At 39.5% G+C, this 11,920-nt stretch overlaps 1 non-coding gene across 1 annotated transcript; it reads left to right on the top strand.

Annotated features, from left to right (window-relative positions):
* The first annotated feature begins 4,180 nt into the window (after positions 1-4,180).
* LOC124083675 (U6 spliceosomal RNA) lies at positions 4,181-4,287 on the top strand. Its single transcript, XR_006848871.1, has one exon. It is a non-coding gene; the product is annotated as a U6 spliceosomal RNA (small nuclear RNA).
* The last annotated feature ends 7,633 nt before the right edge of the window (positions 4,288-11,920 follow it).

Consider the following 11,920-nt stretch of genomic DNA (forward strand, 5'->3'; position numbering starts at 1 on the left):
TATTATTATTAAAATATCTGGATTAAACTACAGAAAATAGATTCAGACTTGGAGGTTGCGCAGTATTGGCTTATACCAGCTTTCATTAGAGAGCTAAATACCTGTCCCTAAGATACACAGTTTGCAATTATGCATATACTACAGTGGTGTGTTTGCTTTTCTAACATAGACATAAAATGATGCAATTGTATTTAGTCTTTAACTTTACAGATATTTAATACAATTATGTCCATTTGAGACAAAAATTTACAGATATAAGATACAGGGTTTTTGTGAATCCTCTGAATTTGTTGATGGTATAGAAACATGTCCATTGCTTTCTTTATCCTCCATCAGTAGTATTTTATGGGAAAAATTAGAGTATAAAGGAGTTGGGAAGGAGTACAAGAGGAATCACATACGTTAGTGAAGAATAAAGTTCAGGTGATTCCAATGATTTATTTGCACTTTACCAACCAGATACTTTCTTGCATTTAGAACCCTCCAGAATGTTTCTTCTTACGAGTAAAGTATTGTTGACCTAAACTGTATTCAGTCTTTATTCTTCTTCAAAAGTTCAGTGAATTACAGCCAATCAAAACTGCAAAATGGAATATGCAATGATTTCTGTACTTAGCCTAGTAAATGAGGCTCCGTTAAAAGTCCCAGTTCAAGAACAGGCTCCAGATACTAAAAAGAAAACAATTGCAGGTATCTATCAGACATACTGAACCACAATCAAAGTGTGTTCCCTAAGGAATGCCTTGCCACAGCCCTCAGCAGAAGGACGGAGCAACTCTACCCAGCCCTTGGTAACCAGTAATTGTTAGATGAACAAATTGTTGTAGGATATCTAAAGTTTTCTGTTAAGCATTTGAGGGGTGGTTTACCATGATCATTGATCTTTCTTTTGATCCTCAGCCCAAGATCATAGATTCTCGGAGAAGCAGACTTTATAAGTCCTTAAGACAGGAGACCATGCTAATTAAGATGCTTAGATCACTGGCTGACCCACACAGTATAGCTTTATTTATTTATTTATTTATTCACATCATAATGTGTGGGTCGTCCTCTAATACAAAAAGCTTCCCTGTTTCTCTTAACTACCTGAAAGCTTTTATTTCTTCTTTGATTGATGATTGATTGATTGATACATCACCCAATTCCCAAGAAAGAGTAGTAAATTAATGGCCATCTGCAGGTTGATCTATCTTAAATAGCATCTTGTTAGAAAGATAATATCAACTGTCTTGGAATTAGGTGGCATATCAATTTCAATTAAATAATAGTTATGGAAGATAGATGCTAGAGAAATAATAATTAAAATATAACTGATTTAAAAAAGGATTAATGATCACATGTGAAATCTAAACTTGATTACTTCAAAATGGTTATTTGGTTCGGGGAACTAAATGTTAGAAATGGCATAGAGATGTCAAGTCATAGGAGAAAGGTGACTTCTGCAGACCTGGGCAGTCAGAGCTACCACGCAGCAGTTGGATACCAGGAGGTGCTTGGGAGAGCTTCCCTTGGAAACCAGGTGTTTTCTAGCCCCATCTGGGCTCCAGGAGGCACTTGGATATGCAGAGAATCTTTCTTCTTTATGTTCCTGCAAGTGTTTTGAGCGTTTGGGGAAGCCCCATTCTTGCTGGGTGGGGAAGAAAGTGGACTGCCAGTGAAGTCATCGTCTGCCTCCGTAACTGAAGAACCTCTTGATGTAACTAACCCAAGCCCTGGGTCGACAGGCAACGGCCCCATGTTAAGCATCTGCCTGCCTTCCCCAAACTTCACCAAAGTGGCAGCTAGCAGTAAGGGACATGGAAAGTAAACTGTTCAAGGAGAAGCAAGTCTTGGGGTCCAGGTGCTTCCATTACCCTCGGTCTGAACCATTCTTTGACCAGTGGCTTTGAAGACATGCTTGCCTGGTCATCTATTGATATCTGCTGATGGAGGGTATAACTTGTGGTCATCCTGGTCAGGGCTCGGTGGTACCCCACATGGACCAGGACTTCTGTCGACTCTCATTGATTAGTTTCCATGGCCCCTTCCTTGGTGACTTTGCCCGGGATCCTGGGAAACCCATGAACATGGCCAGCCTTCACCTTGGCCACCTCAGGTCGTCTGACTTCCGAGTCATTCAGGGAAGTCTGGTCCTGTTCAGGCCACAGTATTTGCAGGTGGGGGGTGGACACAGAGCCTGCCCGCCCAGCGTGATTGGCACTGATTTGACACAGACACCCCTGTGAGTGAGGAGCAGTGAGCACACAGGTTGGGAGTGGCTTTCCTGCCACTGGTTGTTGGATGTTTTGACTGTGGGCCACTTTTTCAGTCTGCTTCCCACTGGGAAGGGCTGTCAGAACCCTGTCTCCTTATTTCCCAGGCTCTCTCCCTTTTCTGCTTCTCGCTATGCACTTTGGACTTTCTGCCCCCCCCCATTCTTCATAGGTTCTTTTTTCCCATCCTTGGAACTAAATGAAAATCTTGACCCCAGGCCCTCAGGTCTGCCTCCTACTACGGTAAAAAGTGTGGAGGTACCTAGGATGGCTCTCAGCTCCAAGACAGAGAATTCCTTTCCATGACTCAATACGAAGTCTAGAGGGAGAGGGGTCTCCAGGAGGTCCTAAATCCCCAGGGCCATCTACCCTTGGTACACCATGTTGGCACCCTGACTACTCTCCCCTAAGCTTGTCATCTCTTAAGCCCAAGTGGAACAGTGCAGCTATTGACGTCACATCCTCACACAAGAGGGTTTTAAACAGGAAGTACATGAGCACAAAAAGGTTGGCTCCCCCAACTTCCCTCCTTTATTAGGTTAGGAAATATGACCCTTTTATATTTAGAAGAATCCCCCCTCCCACAAGAAGGGTCCTGATCAGTCTGGAGAGACCACAAGTTACACCGTCCATCAGCAGATGGCCATGGGAGTGCCAGGCAGGCATGCCTCAGAACCCACCAGCACAGTCTTCACAGGAAGAGCAATAAGACCACCACAAGGGCACGATCCTTTGGGATTCACTACTCACTTCCCAGAACATGTGCTGACCAGAAGCTCAAACAAAAGGAACAGCCTAGGAGTTAGCAAGAAAGAAGAAGGAAATGTAGGTTGAACCAGCAATGTAATCTGTCCATCCTAGAGATACAAAGAAAGTCATAACACTAATTGCCTTGTTACAGAAGTCCAGAGGGTCAATGTTAAGAGTGAAATGCAATCAATCTTTGCTTTGTCCGTAACAACGAAAGCCCTCACCACCCACCCTCCCGTGTCAATGGTACTTGGTATGGGAGAAAAAACTAAAAAGTTCTTATTTTATCATGTGTAATATTAATGAGCTCTTTTGAAATATTTTCAAGCTCTGGTCTCATCCTTTTGTCAAATAGTGGGTGTATATTAAGAACTGCTATTGAGCTCAGAGCTAATATGTGAAAGTAGCTTATTTGAGAAGCTTCACAGGAAAAAAAAATTTAAAAATAAATTGAAATTAAGCAGAGATGCATTTTCACTCAACCTAAGACAGAATTTTTTTCATACTGTGAGTTACTTAAAATGTAACAGATAATCTAGTGAATTAGTAATTTTGAAGAACCAGATCTGGGCCGAGTAGTTATAGATCATGCAAGATGACTTCTGATTCTCTGGTTTAATGTTCCAAAACATTGAAACACAGTCTGATTAGCATGGACACCCCAAATAGGCAGACCTTAGTAGAAACACGCCGTTCTACGAGAGTGCCAATGTGTCAGAGTCCTGAATTCAGTGCCATGAAGGTGTTGTGCTCGTCTCCTTTCCAGTGCAGAACCATCAGCCAACAACGTGTCCAGCTTTATGACTACCTGTGCTTAGAATATCACACGTGGCAAACAGCTAGCCCTCAGGGTACACTTCACCATGCCAGCAAGTTTAACATCTCCCCATGGAACCTGTCCTTCCACAGATCTAATGCACATAACATTATGGAACTGCTCTCCAATTCCCCAAAAGAATATCTTTAGGGACTGTGTTTTAATCTAAAAGTTTGGATTAGAGAATAAAGACACTGTTGGGACAAGAAAAAATGAATGAAGAGCAGTAATCATATAGAGTTTACATTGTCATAACACTTTTATTTTCTTTCACATACGTAAAAAACTTGGCTTAAATTATTTCACTCAATTAAAACTAAGTCAATGATATTTTGAGGCACTTAATAGTAAAGTTTGCTTGGTGCTCGCTTTGGCAGCACATATACTAAAGTTGGAATGATACAGAGAAGATTAGCATGGCCCCTGCACAAAGATGACATGCAAATTCGTGAAGTGTTCCATATTAAAAAAAAAAGAATTATGGTTAATTAGATACCAAATTCTAGAATAAGTTAACTAAAACAATCTTTGAGATCAGTGAGTCTAAAAATTCAAAATATGTATTCCTGCTTTAAATTTATATTTCACTCTGTTTTTACTATGTGCTTAGTGTATAATGTCACTCACTTTTGGAAATGATAAAGGTTAATTTATATACCCATTAACGTGTGTGTGTGTGTGTGTATTTAATTTTTAATTTTTGGGAGAGGGTCTCATTATGTTGCCTAGACTGACCTTGAACCCCTGGGCTCAAGCAGCTCTCCCACCAAAGTCTCCCCAGTAGCAGAGACTATATGTGAGCAGCATGCACCTGACTTGAATTACATTGTAAAATAATATTCCAAAAGTAGTTCTAATTTCTGTGAAAGAAAAATGGCTGTGTGGGAACAACCCTGTGCAGATAATAGTGAGCAGCTCTGAAGATAAGTGTGTGTGGTACACACACATGTGCATGCTAGCCCCTCCCCATTAGAATATGGCGAACCGTGACCAACTTCAGCAAGCATGAAATGGGATGGGATGTAGCACTTAGGAGAAAGACCAGCCTGGTGGAAGCCCAGGTTGGCTCAGGCTCTCTCTGAGGACACTCCAGAGCAGGAGCTTTGTGGGAACTCAGACGGGAAGCCACAGCTTCATGATTCGAGGTGTCAGAAGTGAGCTGGAGTTGGCTGACAAGAAGAAAAAAGAGAAGCCTAAAATCTGAGCATAAGTATCCTCAAATGCTGGGGTAAATCTGGGCTGCCCAGGTATGGAGGCAGCAGAGAGCAACAGCAGAACAGCAGAGCAGAGTTGTAGCTGCTACATTCCTAAGGAATAGGATGGAGTTGGAGTCTCACCAAACCAGAGGGACTTGGTAGATACATCAGGCTTTTATTGACTAACAAAAGAGACACTCCTTGTGGAGAGGACTGTACTCTAGGCCCAAGGAATCCCTGTGACCAGGGTAAAACTGAACTGCATGTGAACCGGAGCACAGAAGTTTCTGAATGTGAAGGTGACTAGCCAGTAAGTGAGCTGCCTTCTGAAACCAGAGTCAGCACATGTTAGAGGCAAAGTATCACTTCAAATTTCAGTAACAAAGTAGCAGTTAGTAACGTTCAAATAAACAAGAAAATGTGGTGCATAAGCTACATTTTAAGGCGATATTACTTCAAATATTTTCTCTGTCAACTTCAACTAACTCTGATAATTACCCAAATGTAATATTGAGCAGACAGGCACCTAAAAACAGCTACCATAGATACCTTTCACAAGAGGTGGTCACCAAGAGTAAACCATCAAGGAGTCTTGGCAAGAAACTGAAACTGTGCAAAAGAATCTAATGGAAACCCCAGTCCTGGAAAGTCAAGATCTGAGTAAAATAAAATTCATTGAATGGACTTGATGGCATTTGGAGATGGACAAAAAAAGATAATTGAATTTAAAACAGGAAAATAAAAAGGAAGAGGAAGAAGAAAAAAGTTCTTTTTTTCTTCAAAAGAGGAGTTTTAAAACTAAGTAGAACATAACTATCCTGTGAAACACTATTGAGATTCCTGATATGCAATGTATTAAGGTATCAGAAACAGGAGGACAGAGAAAATATTTGAAGAAATATTGCCCTACAATATCACATATTTGGTGGAAGACTTCAATTAACAGATTCAAGAAGCTGAACAAGTCTAATACAGGATAAATACAAAGAAAACCAATCAGAAAAATGAGAAATTATGCCCCATTTATGTGTGATATATCAAAGTGCATAAACGCATTCTACTATCATGTATAACTATTATCAATTAATTATTTCAGATTAAAACAAATAAAAAAAATTAAAAAATAAAAACCTCATGTAGGCACAATTTAATCAAAGTTCTCAAAAATGAAGAAAATAGATAAAATTTTGAAAATAACCCAAGATTGAAACACACACATATGTACAGAGAAACATTAACTAAAAGTTCTGTTATAAATAATAGAAGCTGGGTGAGGTGGCACATGCCTGGATTCCCAGAGGCTCAGTTCAAAGCCAACTTCGCAACGGGTGAGATGCTAAGCAGCTCACTGAGACTCTGTCTCTAAATAAAATACAAAATAGGGCTGGGGATGTGGTTCAGTGGTTGAGTGTCCCTGTGTTCAATACCCGGTACTACTACTACTACTACTACTACTACTACTACTAATAATAATAATAATAATAATGTGAAGCTGAATAAAGACGTCTAAGCTAAAATCTGAAATAAATAATTGAAAATAGACCTGAACTATAAGAATTGCTAATGGAAAATTTTCCAGACAGGCAGAAAATGGTGTCAGATGGAGAAGTATATCAGTTGAAAAGAATGGATATGTGAGTAAAGATAAAAGATCATTTTTCTGATCTTAATTTATCTTTTAAAAATCTAAATATTTATAGCACAAGTTATTACATCATAATGTGGAGTGTATAGCATGTGCTTTTAAAACTTATGACAATAGTAAATAATAAGTGGGTACATTAAATTTTGAACACAGAAAAAATATATGAGCAGGTTAAATTATACTTTGGAAACTTTTATATTCTATGTGAAGGAATACTTTTGCCAGGTTGGTAAACAGTGGTAAACCAAGCATTCATATTTTAATTCCTAAAATAACCTCTAAAAATAAATGTAATGTGAAACTAAAACGATATAACTGAATGTTTTTCAGTTTAATTGATTTCTACTATATTATGTTTAATTCAGTATAACTAAAAACTTCAGGAAAACCAAATATTAAAACATAATTCAAAAGAAGATAAGAACAAAGAAACAAAGGAATAAAAACTAATTGAAACAAAAAGAAAATAAATTGTAAACTTGTAGAACTGCAAACAATATTAATTATGCCTGAAATATAAATAATACAAACACTCCAATTAAAAAAAACAAATTGGAAGCTCAGATTTTAAAAAAACAAAACAAAACTGGTCTAGCTATATGCAAAACCAAAACCAAAATCAGTTTAACTAGAATGTTGTAGTTGAAGAAAAGTATGAAGATAGAAGAAAGATATACTATATCAAATTAATAAGGAAGTTGGTATATTAATATCAGACCAAGTAGAATCATGATTAGGAGAATTAACAGAGATAATGAGAGACTTTTTAAAAAATATGAAAAGGCTCATTTCATCAGGTACACACAACAAATCACAAAATAAAACTGATTTAAGATAAATGAATTATTCCATAATCCACTTCTATAATGAAATGCCTGAGGCAGGTTACTTTATAAAGAAAATAGATTTATTTGACTCACAGCTTTGGAGGCGACCAGCCTGGACCCCTGGACCAGATCACATCATAATGGATGGCATCGCAATGGCAGGTGTTAATAGTAAGGGAGAGATCAGAGGGTGAAACAGGAAGTCACAGCAGAGGGCAAGCCAAAACTTGCTTTTCTTTAGCAGTGGACATGCAATAACTAATCTGGGTCCCATCAGAACTACAACAGTTTCTTTGGAGACCAGGGCTCCTAATGACCTCTTAGGAGGCTCCACATGTTTAAAGTTCCACCACCTGTTAGTATCGCCCACCAAAGACCAGGCTTCCAACCTATGAACCCCTGTAAGGCAAACCCCACTCAAGCCATAGCAACAGATTATTATCCTAACTGTCTGAATTGATACCGTGGAGCTGCTGAGGACAACAGCCGCGCCATCTCCAGTGCCTTGGAATGGCATTGATTCTCAGGCCACACAAGCACTCAACAGAAAAGGGAAACTTTGACAAACTGAATGTGAATGTCATTTGAAAAAAAATTCTGCCACCAACCATCACTAAGAGAGTTGGAGAAAACATTCAGAACACATATGTTTGACAAACGTTCTAGATCCACAATTTATCAAGGATTCTTATATCTCAATAAAACAAAGAAAATGACCCAGCGAAAATTACTTAAGTAGATGTTTTTAAAACATATGTAAAGATAGACAGCCAATAATCTCATGAAAAAAGTATAAAAGTTAAACCAAAAATAATCTACATTAAGAGACCTTCTGACAACACTTTAACACCTAAAATCAAAGAGACCAACAGCATCAAAAACGAAGTTGTCATGGAGAAACAGAAACTCTCATACATGTGAAATGTTACTTGGAAAATAGTTTGGCAGTTTCTGGTAATTTAAACTTACACCAACCCTATGATCCAGAAATCCACCATTAGGTATTTATAAGAGAGAAAGGAAATACTTGAGAGATGTCTTGAATAAGACTGTTCATGGTTACTTTCCCCATAGGAACCAGACCTGGGAAAGACACACTTGTCCGTTAGCAGGAGATTTAATGAACACCTTGTGGTATGTTTATAGAATGGAATACCATTTATTGATTTTTTAAAAATAAGCTTTTGGTAAAATCAATAGCATGAAGGCATCCCCAAGGATCAGGAGCAAACCAAGCTCTATAGAGAAAGAACGCATCTGCATGGGCCCAGTTAGTGGAGTTCAAGAACAGAAAGAGTCTCAATGGTTCACGTTAAACCAGGACTTGCTGAGGGCAGGGGGGACCAGATGGAAGTGGGTGGAAGGGAACTCTGGCATCATGGACAAGGCCCCTATTGGGCCTGGTGTATGCACCAACCCTTCCTCGGGGGCCTGCATGTGTGGATTAGGGTCCCCTGAGGTTTACATGAAGCGTGTCCTCCATCCACAGTCATAGCTGAATCTCAAGGAGAAGATCTCTAGAAAAAGAGCCCCACACTCTGAAGGACAACCTTCCTGGTCTAGGAGGTGGAATAGTTCATGGGCTGGGGGTTGGTCTTCAGATCTCTTTTCTATGTGAAAAAAAATCAATATAAACAATTTGTGGGTTGGAATATTTGTGTAGAAGTAAATTCAACCCTGGTCTAGGAGGTAGGAACAGTTCATAGGCTGGGGTTGGTCTTCAGATCTCTATGTGAAAAAAAAAAAACATTTTGTGGGTTGGAATGTTTGTGTAGAAGCAAATTCAAGTAAGATTGTGTTAAAGCAAAAAATCAAATATAATTAATATATGATTTGGAGGACCACTAACATTAAAATTATGTTTTAGAAATGTACTCATTTCAAAATTTCTTAGAACATGCTTTTTCCTCATTTCATAAAAACTTATACTTTGAAAATGGTACTACATGACATTTTAACTTCTGGTCAGAAACTCTGGTCTGAAATCAAGTTATGTATGAGCAGGAAAGTAATTCTAAATCCACTACTAAGATCATGAGCATCTATAATGTTCGATGTATGTGAAAATAGAAATAATGTTTCTTATAGACATCAAAGTAAATGGAAAAACAATATGAAGCTAAAACCTCAATGGTAATCAAAAATGAAAGGGCCATTTTCAGTAATATTGCTCCAATCATATTAAATATGCATTCTGCAAATCTCCTCTGAAAGTCAATACTTAGTAGATCTAGGCAATAGCTCAATATATAAATTACTCACATAAAGAAGTTTTAGGTCTCTAGTGAGTGCACAGCTCAGGTCACCAACCCTCAAGTCCTGTGGGTTATTTCTCTCACTCTGATCTGTTCCCAGTTTCCATGCCTGTTACCCACTCTTGGTCCAGGAAGGTCGCCTCCCAGAAGCCCATGAACCTGAGTGTGGGGCTCTCTGTCCAGATGTCTCCTCCTTGAGAGTCAGCTCAACTGTGGATGAGAGAACACGCCTCAGGTTAACCCGAGGCAGCAGTCTACTCGGTCGCTGCAGCCCTTTCCCTTCCGTGGACACAGAGCGCCCACTCATCAAGTGTCACCAGGTGCCCCGTGGTGTCCACTGATTCTCCAGCACAATATGAAAAGCATACACTCCCCAAACACTAAAATGAACCTTCCTGAAGTGGAGTGTCTAGTTTATAACTTGATGTGGGGAAAGCATAGAGAACCTGAATGTTCAGTTAAGATCATAAAAATGACACGCATATAGGAAAGTGAACAGCGTTCCTCTGTGTGTGCAACAATCCTTCATTGTACAGTGACTGGGGTTTGTCCTCTCGGTATCAAATTCAATAACACTTTTTTATTGACTCTTTTATTGCAAAGTGATATACATTTGAGAAAGTTTCCCAGAGTTATTAAGATGAAGTTATATGAAAAATGGAACACACCAAACTTGACTTATTAACACTCTGTTCTAAATAATAAAGCCCTGGTCAGATACAATTTTAATCATAAGTCATGACTTACTTTTTGTGACTTGAAGACATTGGTGTCACAGTGGTAGTGCTTAGCCATCACTTAATTATTTATGGGCTAATATCAGTCTTGGAATGATGGAAAAGAAATTGATACATTATGTGTTTGCTGAATATTGAGATAGGTTGGTATCCAAAGAGGTGACACATTCAGCTTCCCAGTCATTATGGTCAGTGAAAAATTATCTTCAACTGCTGTTTGCTAGAGAGATTTTCTACAAGATTTGAATAGTGCTCTTCCCTGTCTGTATAAACTGTGGGGATCTTGTCAAATGTGGCTGGACCAATACTTTTATGTCTGAAGTGTGTGTAGTCACTGTTTCCTGAGAAGAACTCCATAGATCCACTGGAAACTGGAGAAAGAAAGAACCCCAGTAAGAATGCAGAGTGACAGCAGACATGAGGAACTGGCCAAAGAGGGCAGAAGGCTAGACAGTGAGGATAGGAGGAGAGGAATAACGAGGGGAAGTTGAGTTTAAACCTATGCATTTAATTCCTCTCCTCCTTCCTGTTTGTCTGCCCCAAGAATTTCTTGTCCCTTGCCCAAATCCCAACTTCCTGAAGAGTTTGACAGAGAGTTGGAGCATTTTCTGGGTATCCTGGCCAGAAGCTCCCTGGGGAACTCTGCTTGGGCTTTTTAAACATAGTTGTACTATTGGTAACAGTGTTTTCATTTTGTCAATGTGAGGACTATTTTGCTCCTTCAGAAAAGTAATGATCTAAAGAATCAAAGGGAAATAGAGAGGAAGGGAAGGGTAAAAAGGGGCATGGAAATAGCTGGAGAGAGTTGAGTAAACTGAAGAGAAAGTTAAAAAAAAGTCAATAAAAAAAAGTCAAAGATAAAGGTGTTATGGAGACCACGCATTCACACAAGAAATAGAGTCCAAACCAAAGAGCTGCAAGAGGCCAGCTCAGGTAGACAGGGTCAGTGTGGTCAGGAGATGTGCAGCTACAGCGGGAGCTCACAGACTTGGACACTGCTTCCTTGAAAAGGAGGGATGGAGTAAGGGAAGGTTATGGTGGACTTGTACTCAGTTTTGACTCCACTGGACTATTTGTGTGGTCTTGGGCAACAACTTCACCTCTTTGGACCTCAGTTGTACATGGAGGTATTTGACCAGGCCTCCTTCAGTTGTGAAATTAAGTAAGTTCATATGAACAAAAAGCATCTGGAAGTCACCCATGGTCTGACAACAGCAGATGGTTGGTCCTGCCTCTTCCTACCAGAGGAATACAGAGAATGAGTTAGGGATGCACACATCACCGACTCCACCATTGATGCACCAGCCACATCCTCTGTAGGATGAAGAGGACCTTTGCCAGTCCTTACTGGACTTGCAGGGTCATTGCCAGGAACACTTAGAACCCACTGCCATATGGGACCCTGTCTCTAGTTAATGGAACCTGTATCCCAAAGCCAGCA

This window comes from Marmota monax, unplaced genomic scaffold (genome assembly GCF_021218885.2).
Source record: "Marmota monax isolate L192 unplaced genomic scaffold, Marmota_monax_Labrador192_F-V1.1 WCK01_AAM20220418_F8-fsc00082, whole genome shotgun sequence".
Lineage (NCBI taxonomy): Eukaryota > Metazoa > Chordata > Mammalia > Rodentia > Sciuridae > Marmota > Marmota monax.